A 16,876-nucleotide genomic window follows, 5' to 3' on the forward strand; every position below is an offset into this window, starting at 1 on the left:
ATGACACCTCACTGTCCCCAGCCCAGTGGGCACTGGAGGTGCCAGGGAGTAAGGCTGTGGCCAAGGCCACCAGCAGGGGGAAGGCTGGAGAGGGAGCGAGGGAAGCTCAGCCCATCTGAGGGTACCAGCTCCCCACGCAGGTTGGCACCTTCCTAACCCAGGACCCCCAAAGCCTGGCCCAAGGAGGGGGAAGCGGGTTCTCAATACGGTACCAAAGATATAATCACCTAGGTTTACAAATATTTTTAGGACTCACGTTAACTCACATTTATACAACAAAAGTGCTATTTTGTATGCTGTTAAGTTTTCCTATCCATGTACTTTTTTAAGGGAAAGATTTTAATATTAAACCTGGTGCTTCTCACTCATGGACTGTGTGGTCTCTTGTGGGTTTGGGCCTCTGTGCCTGGGGGCAGGGGAGGGGGTGTGGAGTGGGGCAGGTGGGGCAAATGCAGCTCCCCAGACAGGACCTTCAGCTGGGTCTCATCTCAATCATCTGTACAATGGGCACGTGCACTCTCCCCCCGTGCTGATAGCCAGGTGACCTAGCTTTGGGCTTGATCTCCCAAGGTGGGAAGTGAGAAGGCGTTCCTGGCGCTGCAGTGCCCAGCCCTGAGTCGGGCTGGAGGATGCAGGGCAGGCAGGACTCTGCTCAAGGCTCCAATGCTGAGGAGCCTGGGCCCCTCTGCCCCCCTCCACCCCTGCCACCATGTGCTTTGGCTTTGGCTACTAAGCTGGGACGTCCTCGCTGCCCTCCCCTCCACTCTGCCCACGGGTCCAGACTGAGGCTGCTGTGGCCTGAAAGAAGCATCTGCTAGAGCCTGGATTCCAGGTCCCAGGTAGGAGCAGGGCAGACAGTGTGCCCAAGGGGGCCAGAGAACAAGAACGAGGAGAGAGGGTGGAGCAGAGAGAAGAGGAAGAGGAACAGAGGAAGCGGAGGGAGGGGGGCTAGGCTGGGCAGAGGGGTATAGACCCAGCAGGCCCCAACCCCTCACGGCTACGGCAGCTCAGTGACTGCGGGGCCAGCATGGGCCAGCATGGGCCAGCATGGGCCAGCGTTCTGGTCTCCGCTAGCCAGCCTGGTGCTGGCCATGGGCTGTCCTGCCAAGCCCAGGCCTGTGGGACACAGGGTCATGGGCGATAGAGCTGCTAGGGGAAGGGGGCAGAGTACAAGGGTCTCAGACCCAGGATGGGGCTTCCTGGGCCCTGTGGGAGGGTTACTTGAGGTGGACCCGGCGTCAGCCTGAGATCCAGCACCTACTCCGTGTGCGTCCGGACCAGCCCTTCCTCTCTCTGAGCTGGGGAAGGGGCATCTCTGTTTGGATCGGTGGGCACCTTCTTTTGGAGCCACAGGCTTCCCTGGACTGCCTCCAGGAGTCTGGGGCTGTGGCCACCAGTGGGGACAGGAGCAGAGCCGCGGGGCAGCTCTGACTCACAGGCCCAGCCACCAACTCAGGGGCAGCTGAGCCACACCAGGGAAAACCCCAGTGGCTGCAGGGCCTGGCCACACAAAGCCCACCTCCTGCGGGGGCTGGCTTCTGACAAGGCCCAGAGCCTGTGACCTCTGCTCCTCCCGCTGTGGCAGGCGTTGAGGAATGCCATGCCCAGCTCTGCCCTGTAAAGAGAAAAAACAGCCCACATTCCAGACAGGGATTGTGCTTGCTCCTGGGAAAGCCTCTGTCTGGAGGTCAAGAGGCCTCGGCTGCTCCCTGCGGGACCTTGGGTGGAGGACACCACAGCAGGCCTCCGTTGCCCCAGGGGTCAAGGGAGCTAACGATGCCACGGAGAGACAAGGGGTGATAAAGCTCCGGCTGGCGCTTACCCAACAGTTGCCACGAGCCAGGGCTGTCTTGTCGCTTTGCACACCTTTTCTCGTTGTACCCTCACGTCAATCCTATGAGCCAAGCCCTGCTGTCGTCCCACGTTACGAGTGGGGTTCCGACGTGACTTGCACAGGATCATCTAGTCGGTGTGGCGGGGACGGGGGAGCAGCCTGGGCCGGGCTGACTCCCAAGTGAGCACTCGGGGTGCTGAGGTGCCCACCCCACATAGCAGAGCCAGGGAGTGGGGGAGCCTGGGACGCAACTCCTGGCTTTTCTGGTGCCGTGTGTCCCCGAGAGAAAGAGTAGGAAAGGGGTGGGTGAGAGGGAAGAGCTAGATAAAATAACAGTAAGTCATTCGGGTGCGTGCTTGGCCTCTGGGGGCGCTGAGCAGAGCGGGTGCGAGGGGCTGGGGTAATCGCAGGTCGGCCCGGCTGGGCTCCGGCCCCCCAGCCTCCCAACCCGGGCCGGCCTAGGGAACATGGGTGAGCCGGGATTTTCCTCCCAGACAGATGAGCCACTTGTGCCACCCAGTCCTGCCATCTCATTCTCAGCCAGGGTCCTTGTTCCTGGAAAAACAGGGACAGACGGCAGGAGCTCTTCCTGCGGGGGCCTCACTCACCAGCCCCGTCCACCGCTCGTCTGAATTAGGGCACTGTCTCTACGAGGCCTCTGTATTTTAGCAATATTGGTCAGTTTTACAGCAATCAAAATTTAATTTTACCAGGCGTTAGGATATTTCCTTATGAATTTGAACATGCCGTTTGCTTCTAGTTTGTGTAACTGTAAATTCAAGTGAACCTCACAGATTGGCTTAGGCAAGTGGCTACTGTGTAATTAATTAGCAGTGATTCCACCTTACTGAAGTCCTGTGAGCTGAGAAAAGTAATTTTTATCAAAGTATTTATGTAATAGACACCTGTATTTTTAAAATTTATTGCCAAAAATATAATATAGAAAGTCCCTCACAGCTTAGACCCTCACAACAGACCTGGGAGAGGAGCAAGGGAAGGTCGGCCCAGGTGAGGAAGGCGGGCTCAGAGCCTAAGTGGCTTACCCATGGTCACACACAGGGAGCTATTGTCTGCCAGCCTGGAGTCCCTGCCACCACCTTCCCCGGGAGTGTCCAGGTCCAGCTCCTGACTCAGAGGGGCAGCAGGCTGAGCCTGGGGCCTCAGGGTGTGGCTCCTGAAGTTCCCTGCATGGGCGTCCCTGGGGTTCTGAGGACACTCTGGGCCATGAGAGTTTCCCAAGCTCAGAATAAAATCTGCCACAGCTGTTTAGGGACCTGGTAAGGGGGCCCTGGCCTGGCGCAGGGACTCGGGGACATCACAGAAGCCAGGCTGTCTCCCTGCGACCCCCTCCCCCCCCACACCCCAGCTGGCTCATCCTCCCCCTCCCTCCCTGTCCCCTCCTTGGCAGGCAGGTCTGCCCTCCCCAGCAGCCCCTACACCCCTCCCCTCCTGACGGGCCTCAGGGCAGCCCACCCCTGGCCCGGCTCCCTTCACAGTGCCGTAGTCTCTGGTTTGGGGTTTTGAGGGCAATCGTGGGAAGGAACTAGAAAAGTCACAGACATGGGGAAGTAACAGAGCTTCTGGAAAATCACAGAATTCTGAGTGCTTGTTTCCCTCTCTGAAGGGACAAGATGGAAGCTTCCATGTCTGAAAGTTTCTCTTCTTCATTCTCGATCTTCCTGAAGCACAGCGACGATCTTGGCTCTCCCTTGCTCATGCACCCTCAGTGGCTCCCCAGGGCCTGCCAAAGTGCAGGCTCCTTCCTGTGATCTTCAGGGACCTCCCTGACCTGATTTCAACCTCTCCTGCTTCCTCTCCCAGCCGCCCCTGCGTGGGCCATGAGCTTCTGGGCCTCTGGACCTCTGTTGGTGCTGTCCTCGCCACCTAGAAGGCCCAGCCCTCTGGCTAAAGGTCAAAGTCTTGCTCAAGTCCAGCATAAGCTACCTCCTCCAAGAAGCCTTCCTGATTCCTCAGCTGAAAGTGATTTCTCTTCCCAGTCCTTTGTGCCGCTTATGGGCCCTCACGTCTGTTCAGCACCCTTAGCCTCTGATGCCCTGTGCGTGCTCCTGCCTCCAGGCCTTTGCTGTGCTGTTTCTCCTTCTTGGAACACTCCCTCCTCCTCCCTGCACCTCCCCCCAGCTCCTTCTCATCCTTCTCGCTCCTTCTCAGTCCACATAGAGCCTTCCTTGACTCCTCTCTTCTGTGCTCCCAGGACATCCTGCAATAGCCCCAGTGGCCTGGTTCCTCTCCTGGCTTCACCAACAGACTGTGAGTTCCAGAAGGGAGGGACCACGCCTGTCCTTTCACCACCATGTCCCCAAGGCCAGGGACAATGCTTGAGCTGCATGAGCTTCACTTGCATTATTGTCTCTCTGGATCCAAGCCACCAGCCCCGTCCCCACTTTACAGATGAAGCAATGAGGCCGCGAGAGACCAGGGAGTGGTCACAGGGCTAGGAGTAGGGAATGAATTCCTGGTTTGTCTGGCTCCAAAGCCCAGGCTCTTCCCCTCTACCCTTGACCCTCGTGAGAGCCCCAGCCAATGATGAAGGCCAGTGGTTGAACTTGTGGGCTCTGGGTTCCTGGGTTCAAAACCCAGCTCTGCCAGTTACCAGTTGTGTGACACTGGGCAGGTCATTTACCATCTCTGAGCCTGTCTTTCCTCATCTGTAATGTGGGATAATTACAGCTGTCCCCGAAGGTGGCTGTGAGGGTCAATGAGATGATCTGTGCAAAGAGCTCAGTCCAGTGGCTGGCACAAGGAGCATGCCCAAGGGACAGAATGTCTCAGAAGAGTCCCCCTTCCTGCCCCTGTGTTAGTGCCATTATTAACAGCACCCCTTTCAGTCTTGGAGGTCCCCGTTTGGATGATAAATCACGCCAATGTCCATAGATGTCAGGCATCATCGGCTGCACCGCAGTCCTGCCACTCAGCTACTTGTCTCCCCTGCACGGGGACGTGAGGGCCCTGCCTGCCGGGAAGAGCTCAGAGCCTGGGCCCAGAACAAGGCCTGACAGATGAAGCATTCGCCAAATGAACTGCTGAGAGTGGAGAGTTCCTCACACTCTCCCTTCTTTCGGTGGTCGGTTTACACATCTATTCATGCGTCGGACATTGGCTGAGCTCCCATCTGCCGGGCAGGGCCAAGTGCTGGGAGGTGGGGAGAAGACCCGAGGGTGTCAGGCCCTGCAGGGAGCTCCTGCTAGGGGTCAGAGCAACATTATGAAAATAACTACCTCATCACGGGGCTTGTGCCAACAGTGAGAAGTGCCTGGAAGCTCAGGGGGCCATGAGAGCGCATAAGACAGGGACGCAGTCAGGCGAAGAGGGGCGTACGGTCCAGATGGAGGCAGGAGCATGTGGAACAGCAAGGAAGAGCGTGGTGTGTGCAGGAGGGGACGGTATAGCATTCAATACGGCAGGGAGGGCGGGAGGAGAGAAAAGAGGAGGCAGAGGTCAGACAGCACAGGCTCCTACATGCCCTGCCACAGGGTGTGGGCTTGATCCGCACTGGGCTGGGCTAGTGGATGGGAGCAAATACTCCATGGGACTCCAATTCAGACTCTAGAACTCATCTAATCCTCAACCCTAGGTGTGGCCTGGGGTCACAGTGGGACCAGCTGCCAAACTGCCATGGTGCTGGGTTCCTGGCTTCTGGCTTGGGCCCCCTCCGCTCCCTGGTCCCAGCGTGTGGGCTGCAGCTGGAATGGAGTGGGCAGGAGGGTAGGGGCTAAGCTGTACCTGACATGGGGTCTGGAGGTCCCAAGGGCCAGGAGCCAGGCAGGGAGACGAGGACCAGCCTCTCAGTATGTGCATAAACGTGACATGGCTCACACATTTGCTCCAGAATTTCCTAATCCTTGGGCTGACATGGAAACCCTTCTCAAAGTTCCTTTGCTACCGGAAGGGGTAATGCCAATCTGGGATCCCTGTTCATCACTGTGGCTTCCCCCCCACTGAGCCCAGGGCACCTCCACCCCCTGTCCACTGGTAGTTGGTACACTCGCTGCTGGGAGACCAGGGTGCCCCTGTGCAGAGTGGCGGTCACCAGCATGGGCTCTGCAGCCAGGCTGCCTGGTTCTAAACTCAGCTCTGTCATGTGCTAGCTCTGGGACCTCAGGCAAGTGACCCAACCTCTCTGGGCTTTGGTGTTCTCATCCACAAAGCTCGGGGGGTGGGGGTGGGAGTGGATAATTAATAGAACCAGCTTCATGGGTTAAGAACTTTAAATGAGATAGCTAAGCAAAGAGCTTGGCACGGTGCCTGGCACATAAAGAGCATTCAAAAAATACTGGGCTCCACATGCCATAGCCCCAGGAGGGCAGAGCACCGTCCTGCCCACAGGGCTTTGGGGTACAGCATTCATTCATTGACTCGTTCAAAGTCAGAGGAGCAGAATGGTTGGGTCTACCACAGGCACGGGAGGCAGAAATATTGCCACCAGCTGTGCGATCTCAGGCAAGTGATTTAACTTCTCTGAGCCTTGGTTTCCTCTTCAGTGAAACAGAGCTAATAAGCACACCTAACTCTAAGGTTGAGGATTCAATGAGAAAACTCCCGAGAGCACTTGGCACGCTGCCTGGCACATAGTGAGCACCTGGTAAACCTTTAAGACCTCCCACCCAAGGAAAGTGCTGGAATGAAGGTGAGCCCAGGAGGCCTGGGATACACAGGAAGACACCTGCCCATCCTGCAGGGACAGGGAGGCGTCCTGGAGGTGGAGAGTCTGAAGGAGCTGTAGGAGTTAGCTGGGTGGACAGAAATGACCAGGTGAGCAGCATCCTCTGATCTTGGGGACAGAGACAAGTCCTGCCAAGGTGGCCTAGGCCACCCCTCAGGGCCACAGTGGCCTCCGCCCCCCTTGCCAGCCACACCCCTCCTCCCCCTAAGTGTGCTCCACCAGAGAGGGGCTCCTGCAGCCTGGGTCAGGGACTTGGTGAGAACTGCACGAAAGCCGTGCACCCCATCCCAAGACCAAACGCGAACTTTGCATCCGTGTTAAGGGTTCTCAGGTTTCCTTGAGGCCATCCAGGGGCTTTCAAGGGCAGCAGCCTCAGCTGTGAGCAAGCAAGAGAATCTCCTAGAGATCTTGTTACCTGCTCAGGTTCCACCTCCCACGCCTAATTCAGCAGGCTGGGCTGGTTCTAGAATCTGCATTTTAACAGGTACCCCCGCGATTCTGAGGATGGGGTCCCTGAACTGTTCTTGGAGGTACAACCTTCTAGAGGCCTCCAGACCACTAAGAACCCAAGGCCTATAGGATGAAGCCTGCACACCCAGCCAGGTGGTCAGGAACCCTCTGCACTTGACCCTCACCCCCTCCCTTCTTCTCCCATCTCTGCTCCACCCCTTCACACTCTGGTTGGCCCCAGGGAGCCCTGACGTCACCCCGCTGCGTCATGCTATTCCCTGTCTTACAATTGCTGCCTGGAGGATTTCTGCTCCTCCTGCAAGGCCCAGCTCTAATGCCACTGCCCTGGAAGCCCTCATAGACTCTCCATCCTCCAGTCCCCCGTGGCATCTGATTGTGCCCATGTCACCACGCTTGCCTCCAAATGCATTGGGCCTTAAGAAGTTAATATCGCATGGAGGACCCCGCCTAAGTTGAAGATCTGATGAGAGTGAGGATGACCAGATGCACTTGGAAACCATGTCCCAGGAGGACTGCTAAGGGACCAGAGCGCTCACCCTGGAGAAGTGGTACCTCTGGAGACCACAGGGACTGTCCATATGGCTGGAGGCCTGCCGAGGGACAGGGAACAGAGCTGTCTGGGGGTCCATGGGAGCGACAGGCAGGTGCCACAGGGAGGCAGATCTGGTCCCCAACAGGGAAGCATGAGCTGCTGCTTCCGATGACAAAAGGATGCTCTGAGGGGTGCGGGGAATGGCATTGGCCAGATAACACAGGTAGCAGGAAGTGGTGACCAGCTACCCGGGCCTGAGACCCTGAAAATCCTGATTCTGCTCTTGGTCTTCCCCAAAGTAGCCGTGGGACTCGAGATAAGTCACTAACCCTTCCTGACCTTCCTTTTTCTTATCTACACAGTGGAGATAGTATGTACTTCACTGATCCCTATGACCTGGGCCTGTGTGAGAAAATGGAAATGAAAGTGCCTTGTAAACAATAAATGGTTCAGCCTTCCTAGCAAGACATGAAACCCGGAAGTCAGAAATGTAAATACCAACAGATTTGACTCCATGCAGAGTAAAAACTTTGTGTGAATATAGACACTCAAAGAACATTAAAAGAGAAGTGGCACCCTGGTAGAAAATATTTTCAATATGGATGGTAATAGGGTTAGTAGACATCATACAGATTATAGATGGTCCCAACAAATCAATGAATGAAAGACAAAAAACAAATAGAAAAATGGACAAAGGATATCTGTAGAAGAAATATCAATAGCCAATACATACATGGAAAAAAAAAATGTTCATTTCACCACTAATCCAGGAAATGCATATTAAAACTTCACTGAACTAACATTTTTTCTAGCAGTTTGGGAACAGGTTTTTTTGTTTGTTTATTTTTGTTTTTTGAGACAAGGTCTTGCTCTGTTGCCCCAAGCTTTAGAGTGCAGTGGCGTCCTCAGAGCTCACTGCAACCTCGAACTCCTGGGCTCAAGCCATCCTCTTGCCTCAGCCTCCCGAGTAGCTGGGACTACAGGCGCTCACCATCACACCCGGCTAATGTTTCTATTTTTTGTACAGATGGAGTCTCGCTGTTGCTCAGGCTGATCTTGAACTCCTGATCTCAAGCGATCCTCTTGCCTCGGCCTCCCAGAGTGCCAGGATTACAGGCGTGAGCCACCGCGCCCAGCCTGGTAAGTGTGTTAAGTATATTTTTAACTATATAGGAAATTGCCAAACTGATTTCCAAAGCTGGCATTTTGCATCCCCACTAGCAATCTATATATATACACGAGAGTTCTAGTTGCTTGTCCCCTCATCCTTGTCAGAACTTGAAATTGTCAGGTTTTCTGTGTTTTGGTTTGAGACGTTCCAGTAAGTATGCAGTGGTATTTCATTGTGGTTTTAATATGTATTTTCCCAAATATTGATGTTGAGTATGTTTGGATGTACTTATTTGCCATCTGTATATCTTCCTTGTTCAAATACTTTGCTCATTTTTATTGAAGTATTTCTTTTCTTACTGTGTTTTGAAAGTTCTTTATGTACTCTGGTACACACCAGGATTCAGAGCGACGGGAAATCTCAGTAAGTGTGTAAATTGACGCAGCTGCTTGAGAAAACAGTTTAGCATTGTTTACTTAAGTTGAAAATATGCATATTTTATAATTCAACAAATTCCACTTCCTGGCAGGCACACATACGGTAGAAATGTGTACACGTGTGTACCAAGATACATAGCAGCGTTTGTCATTACAGCCTCAAACTGGAAACTACCTAAATATCCAACAATAATAGAATGGATAAGGTCCTTTATAAGATAGGTGATACCAAATATTTCCTCCTGGGCTGTGGTTTGTTTTTTAATCATCTCTTTAAAAGAGTAGAAGTTTTAAATTTTGATGAAACCAAACTTATCAATTTTTTTTGCTTGTTTTTTTCCCTTTTTTTTTTTTTTTGCACACAAAGTCCCTCAGTAAAACCAGCTTATCAATTTTTTTTCCTTTGTGGATCATATGGATATTTTCAGTATTGTGTTTAAGAAATCTTTCCCTAACCCTCGAGGTCACAAGATCAAATCTTTTCTCTATTTCTTGTAGTAGTTATATAGTTTTACATTTGATCTGTGATTCATTTTGAGATAATTTTTGTGTCAGGTTTAAGGTATAGATCGAGAATTTTTGTTTCTTTGATTTTGATTTTTTGCTTTTTCGTATGGATACCCAATTGCTCCAGCACCGTTTTTGGAAAGGCTATTCTTTCTTCATTGAATTACCTTTGCAGCTTTGTCAAAAATTAATTGGCCACATATGTCCAGGTCTATCTCTGGACTCTGTTCTGTTCTATCGATGTACATGTCTATCCTTTCTCCAGGACCATACTGTAGCTTTGTAGGAGTCTGTAAACCAGGTAGTGTGAGTCTTCCAACTTTGTACTTCTCTTCTTCAGTTATTTTGATGATTCTAATTCCTTTGTGTTTCCATGTAAATTTTAGAATCAGCTTGTCAATTTCTACAAAAATTCCTGCAGGGATTTTGGTTGGAATTTTGTTGAATCTGTAGATTAAGTTGGGGGAGAACTGACATGCTTAACAATATTGAGTCTTCCAACCCACAGACATGGTCTATCTCATCGTATATTTAGGTCATCTTCAATTTCTTTTGCACACAGTATGCAGATCTTGCACATACTTAGTATGATATATAATAAGTATTTCATGGTTTTTTTCAGTGCTATGGAAAATAGGACTTTAGAAAAAGTAAATTTCAGTTTTAATTTAATTGATTTTTGTATATTGACCTTGTATCCTATGATCTTGCCAAACTTATTAGTTCTAGTAACTTTTTTTTTAATTTTTTTTTTTTTTTTTTTTTTTGAGACAGAGTCTCCCTCTGTTGCCCAGGCTAGAGTGCCATGGTGTCAGCCTTGCTCACAGCAACCTCAAACTCCTGGGCTCAAGCAATCCTCCTGCCTCAGCCTCCTGAGTAGCTTGGGACTACAGGCATACACCACCATGCCCAGCTAATTTTTTCTATATATATTTTTAGTTGTCCAGATAATTTCTTTCTATTTTTAGTAGAGATGGGGTCTCGCTCTTGCTCAGGCTGGTCTCCAACTCCTGACCTGGAGTGATACTCCCGCCTTGGCCTCCCAGAGTGCTAGGATTACAGGCATGAGCCCCCACACCCAGCCTAGTTCTTAGTAACTTTTTTGTGGATTCTATGGCATTTTCTATAAGACGATCATTTCATTTCCAAATAGAGACAGTTTTATTTCTTCTTTTAAAATCTGTATGTCTTTATTTCTTTCTCTTGCCTTACTACAGTGTCTAGGATCTCCAGTACAATGTTGAATAGCAGAGTAGACATCCTTGCCTTGTTTCTCATCTTAGAGGGAAAGCTTCACCATTAACTATAAGGCTAGCTCTAGGTTTTTCCAGATGCCCTTTCTCGTATCCAGGAAGTTTGCTTTAGAAATGGACGTTGAATTTTGTCAAGGCATTTTTCTGCATCTGTTGAGATGCTTATATGGTTTTCCTTTAATCTGTTGATATGGTAAATTATATTGCTTGATTTTTGAATGTTGAACCAACCTTTAATTCCTGTAATAAATACGTTTGGGCCTGATGTATTATTCTTTTTATATATTCTTAGATTTGATTTGCTAAGAATTTTTACATCTATGTTTATAAAGGATATTGGTCTGTATTTTATTTTCTTCTAATGTCCTGTGTGCTCACCATACCAGGATAGTGCTGGTATCATACAGTGAGTTAACAAGTGGTATTTCCTGTTCTGAAAAAGTTTGTGTTGGATTTGTATTATTATTTCCTGATTGGTAGAATTCACCAGCACAACCACCTGGGCCTGGAGGGAAGTTTTCTGTTAGAAGGTTTTTAACTAATAGTTTAGTCTGTTAAATAAATATGGGACTGTTCATATTATCTATTTCTTCTTGAGTGAGATTTGGAAGTTTGTGTTTTTTAAAGAATTTGTCTATTTTATCTAATTTACTGAATTTATGGGTATAGAATTGTTCATAGCATTCCCTAATTACCCTTTGAATATTGGTAGAGTTGGTATTGATGTCTACTCTTTTGTTCCTGATATTTGTAATTTGTGTCTTTCTTTTTTTTTTTCTTGGTAAATTTTATTATTTTTTTTTTAATAAAACAAATTTTGAGGCCGGGCACGGTGGTTCACACCTGTAATCCTAGCACACTGGGAGGCCGAGGTGGGCGGATCGTTTGAGCTCAGGAGTTCGAGACCAGCCTGAGCAAGAGCGAGACCCCATCTCTACTAAAAATAGAAAGAAATTATATGGACAGCTAAAAATATATATAGAAAAAATTAGCCAGGCATGGTGGTGCATGCCTGTAGTCCCAACTACTCGGGAGGCTGAGACAGGAAGATCACTTGAGCTCAGGAGTTTGAGGTTGCTGTGAGCTAGGCTGACGCCACGGCACTCACTCTAGCCTGGGCAACAAAGTGAGACTCTGTCTCAAAAAAAAAAAACAAACAAATTTTGGTTTTATTGACTTTCTCTAATTTTTATGTTCTGGGTTTCACTGATTTCTGCTCTTTATTTCCTTCCTTATGGTTGATTTAGGATAAATTCATTCTTTTTCTAGTTTCTTAATGTGGAGGCTTAGATCATTGATTTCTTTTTTTCATTCAATTCAAAATATTTTCTAATTTCCCTTGTGATTTCCTCTTTGACTCATAGGTTGTTTATAAGTGTTTTGTTCAATTTCTAGATATCTTTCTGTTAATGATTTTAAGCTTAATCCTGTTGTGGTGTAAAAAAATACTTTAATTACTAAAAAATACAAAATTTAATTATTTAAACATTTTAAGACTTATTTTATGGCCCAGAATATGGTCCATGTTGGCAAATGTTCCATACACCCTTGAGAGGATTGTGTATTCTGCTATTATTAGGTAGATAAATCATAATTAGGTCAAATAGGTTTATAGTTTTGTTCAATTTTCTCTATCCTTACTGATTTTCTCCCTGCTTGTACTACTGGAGAGGAGTGTTGTACGAGCTTTGTACATCTCTTCTTTCAGTTCTATCAGTTTTGTTTCATGCAGTTTGAAGCTCTGTTCTAAGGTGCATATACATTTAGGATTGTTTTATCCTCTAATTAATTGATTTCTTTGTCATTATCTGATGTCCCTCATTATACCTAGAAATATTTCTTGTTCTGAAATCCACTTTGTGCGATATAACTATAGCTACTCCAGCTTTCTGGATTTTGTTTTTAGTTTTATTTTATTTTTGATTGATGCATAATAATTGTGCTTATTTATGGAGTACAGTGTGATGTTTTAATACACATATACATTGTGTTACGGCCACATCAGGGTAACTAGCACATCCATCACCTCAAACATTTATCATTTCTTTGTGGTGAGAACATTCACAATCCTCTCTTCTGGCTACTTTGAAGTGTACAATAAATTATTGATTATAGTCACCCTGCTGTGCAGTAGAACACCAGAAAGTACTCCTCCCATCTAACTATGCCATTGTGCCTGTCCGGCTTTCCTTTGATTACTGTTTACATGGAATTCTTTTTCCATCTTTTTACTTTTACCCTATCTATGTCTTTATATTTAAAATGGGTGTCTTGTAAACAGATAACAGTTGGGTTTTGACTTTTTTTGATCCAATCAGACAATTTTTGTCTTTTAATTGATATATTTAGACTGCTTACATTTAAGATAATAATTGATACAGTTGGATTAAAATTTACTGTCTTGTTAGATATTTTCTACTTGTTTCATCTGGCCTTCTTTCCTTTCTACTCCTTGTCTATCTGCCTTTGGATTGATTATGTTTTATGACTCCATTTTATTTCCAGCATGGCTTATAACTTATACTTCCTACCTCCTTTAAAAAATTATAGTGGTTATCCTAGTTTTTACAACCTATGTTTTAAATTAATCCAAGTATACCTTAAAATGATATAATATTGCTTTAAATATAGTATAAGGACCTCACAATAGTACACGGCTCATCTTTCCCTCCCATCTATTGTACAGTAGTTCCTCCTACCCTTTTGCCTGAAGAACTTCCCTTAATTTTTTTTTTTTTTTTTTTTTTGTAATGCTGATGTGATGGCAATGAATTCTCTCGGGTTTTGTTTGCCTAAGAAAGTCATAATTAGCCCTCCTTTTTTATTTTGAGCTAAAATTCACATAACATAAAATTAACCATTAACCATTTCAAAGTGTACAATTCAGTGGCATTTAGTACTTTCACAATGTTGTACAAGCATCACCTCCATCTAGTTCCAAGACATTTTCATCAACCAAGCACAAACCCCAGACCCACTGAGCAGACACTCCCCACTTCCCCTCCCCACAGTCCCTGCTGTCTGTCTCTGTGGAGTTGCCTTTTTTGGTGTTTCATATAAATGAAGTCATACAAAATATGACATTTCACTTAACACAACGTTTTCAAGATTCATCCACATTGTGTAGGTTTCAGCAGGTACTTCATTTCTTTTTGTGGCTAAAGAATCTTCCATTGTATGGAAATACCACATTTTGTTTATCCATTCATCAACTGTTTCTACCTTTTGGCTGCTGTGAATAGTGCTGCATTGAACATTTATGTGCCAGTGTTTGTTTGAGTCCCTGTTTTCTATTCTTTTGGTTATACCTAGACGTAAAATTTCTGAGTCATATGGTATTCTGTGTTTAAATTTTTGAAGAACTGTCAAACTGATTACCATAGCAGCCGCATCATTTTACATTTCCACTAGCAATGTACAAGGATTCCAATTTTTTTACATCCTCACCAACACTTGTTTGTTTTTCTTTTTCTGTTTTTTTTTTATTATTATTTATTTGTTTTTAGATACAGGGTCTTGCACTGTTGCCTAGTCTGGAGCGTGGTGGCACGATCGTAGCTCACTGAAACCTTGAACTCCTGGGCTCAAACAATCCTCTTGCCTCAGCCTCCTGATAGCTGGGACTACAGGTGTGCACCACCACGCCTGGCTAATTTTGTTTTCTTTTTTGGTAGAGATGAGTCTCGCTATGTTGTTTAGGCTGTTCTTGAACTGCTGGCCTCAACTGATTCTCCCACCTTGGCCTCCCAAAGTGCTAGGATTACAGGCATGAGCCACTGTGCTTGGCCACCAACACTTGTTATTTTCTGATTTTTTAAATTATGGCCAACCTAGAAGATGTGAAGTCGTGTCTCATTGTGGTTTTGATTTGCACTTCCTTAATGACTAATGGTGTTGAGTATCTTTTCATGTGCTTCTTGGCCAATTGTATATCTCCTCTAAAGAAATATCTATTCAATTTTTTTTGCTCATTTTTAAATTAAGTTGTTTGTTTTTGTGTTTTTGAGTTGTATATTTATTCTGGATACATAGCCCTTATCGGATACATGATTTGCAAATGTTTTCTTCCATTCTGTGTGTTGTCTTTTCATTCTTTTGACAGTATCCTTTGAGGCACAAAAATGTTTAATTTTGATGAAGTCCAATTTACCTATTTTTCTTGGATTGTTTATGCTTTTGGTGACATATCCAAGAAATCATTTCCAAGTCCAAGCTCATGAATATTACTTCTATGTTTTCTTCTAAGAGTTTAATAGTTTTAGCTTTTATATTTAGGTCTTTGATTCATTTTGAGTTCATTTTTGTATATGGTGTAAAATAAGAGTCCAACTTCATTCTTCTGCATGTGGAAGAATGCAGTTCTTTTAACACTATTTGTTGAAAAGTCCAGTCATTCCCCGTTGAATAGTTTTGTCACCTAGTTGAATATCAACTGCCCATAGATGTGAGGGTTTACTTCTTGACTTTCAATTTGATTCCATTGATCCATATATCTATCCTTAGGCCAATACCATACTGTTTTGATTTCTGTAGGTCTGTAGTAAGCTTTGAAATTGGGAAGTGTGACCCCTCCAACTTTGTTCTTCTTTCTCAAGATTGTTTTGGCTATTCAGTGTCTCACAAAATTCCATATGAATTTGAGAATCAGCTTTTCTATTTCTGGAAAAAAAAAAAAAAGGCTACTGGGATTTTGATAGAGACTGCACTGAATCTATAGATCACTCTGGGGAGTACTGCCATCTTAACAATATTGAATCTTCCGATCCATGAAAACGAGATGTCTTTTCGTTGATTAAGGTCTTTCTTTCAGCAGTGTTTTGTGGTTTTCAATGTATAAGTCTTGCCCCTCCTTGGTTAAATTTATTCCCAAGCATTTTATTATTTTTGATGCTATTGCAAATAAAATTGTTTTCTTGATCTCCTTATTAGATAATTGCTGATATATAGAAATACAGTTTAGTATTACATGTTGATCTTGTATCCTGAAGCTTTATTGAATTCATTTATTTGCTCTAATAGTTGGTTTTTGTGGCTCTTTTGGGATTTTTCTTTATAGGATGACATCATCTGTGAGTAGAGATAGTTTTATTTCTTCCTTTTTAATTTGGATGACTTTTATTTCTTTTTCGCGCTGATTGCTCTGGCGAGGACTTTCAGCACAACACCAAACAGAAGTGGCAAGAGCAGGCATCATGCCCTGGTCCTGATCTAAAGGGGGAAGCTTTCAGTCTTCTACCATCGCGTTAGCCGTGTTTTTTCATATGTGTCTTTAATCAGGTTGAGACTTTTCCGTTTTATCCCTAGTCTGTTGGTGTTTTTTTAATCATGAAAGTATGCTGGATTTTGTCAAACGATTTTTCTGCATCAACTGAGATGATCATGTGAGACTTTTTTTCATTCTGTTATATTAATGTGACATATTACATTGATTGTCATGTGTTGAACCACCTCTGCATTTCTGAGATAAATCCTATTTCATCATAGTGTATAATCCTTCTAATATGCTGTTGGATTTGGTTTGCTAGACTGTTGCTGAGGATTTTTGCATCTATCTCCATGCATCTATATTGGGCTGTAGTTTTCTTTTCTTGCAATGTATTTGTCTAGCTTTGGCATCAGGAAAATGCTGGCCTCGTAGAATGAGTTGGGAAGTGTGCCCTCATCTATTTTCTGGAAGAGTTTGCGAAGGATTAGTGTTCATTCTTCTTTAAATGTTTGGTAGAATTCACTAGCGAAGCCATCTGGTCTTGGGCTTTTTCTTTGTTGGGAGGTTTTTGATCACTGATTAAATCTCTTTAGTTGTTGCAGGTCTATTCAGATTTTCTATTTCTTCTTGAGTCTATTTTGGTTGGTATTCATGAATACTAAAGGTTTAAAACACTTTCCTGAAAAAGAAAGTATACACACACACACACACACACACACACACACACACCTGAGTACATGGGAAGAATGATCATTTTCCTGGATCAATGATATATCGGGATTTTTCAGTTTCAAGAAGTTGCTTTATAGCCATGTTATTTAGAGATAAGAAAGAAAATATTAAA

The sequence above is a fragment of the Eulemur rufifrons genome, chromosome 10 (assembly GCF_041146395.1).
Source record: "Eulemur rufifrons isolate Redbay chromosome 10, OSU_ERuf_1, whole genome shotgun sequence".
In the NCBI taxonomy this organism is placed as follows: Eukaryota; Metazoa; Chordata; class Mammalia; order Primates; family Lemuridae; genus Eulemur; species Eulemur rufifrons.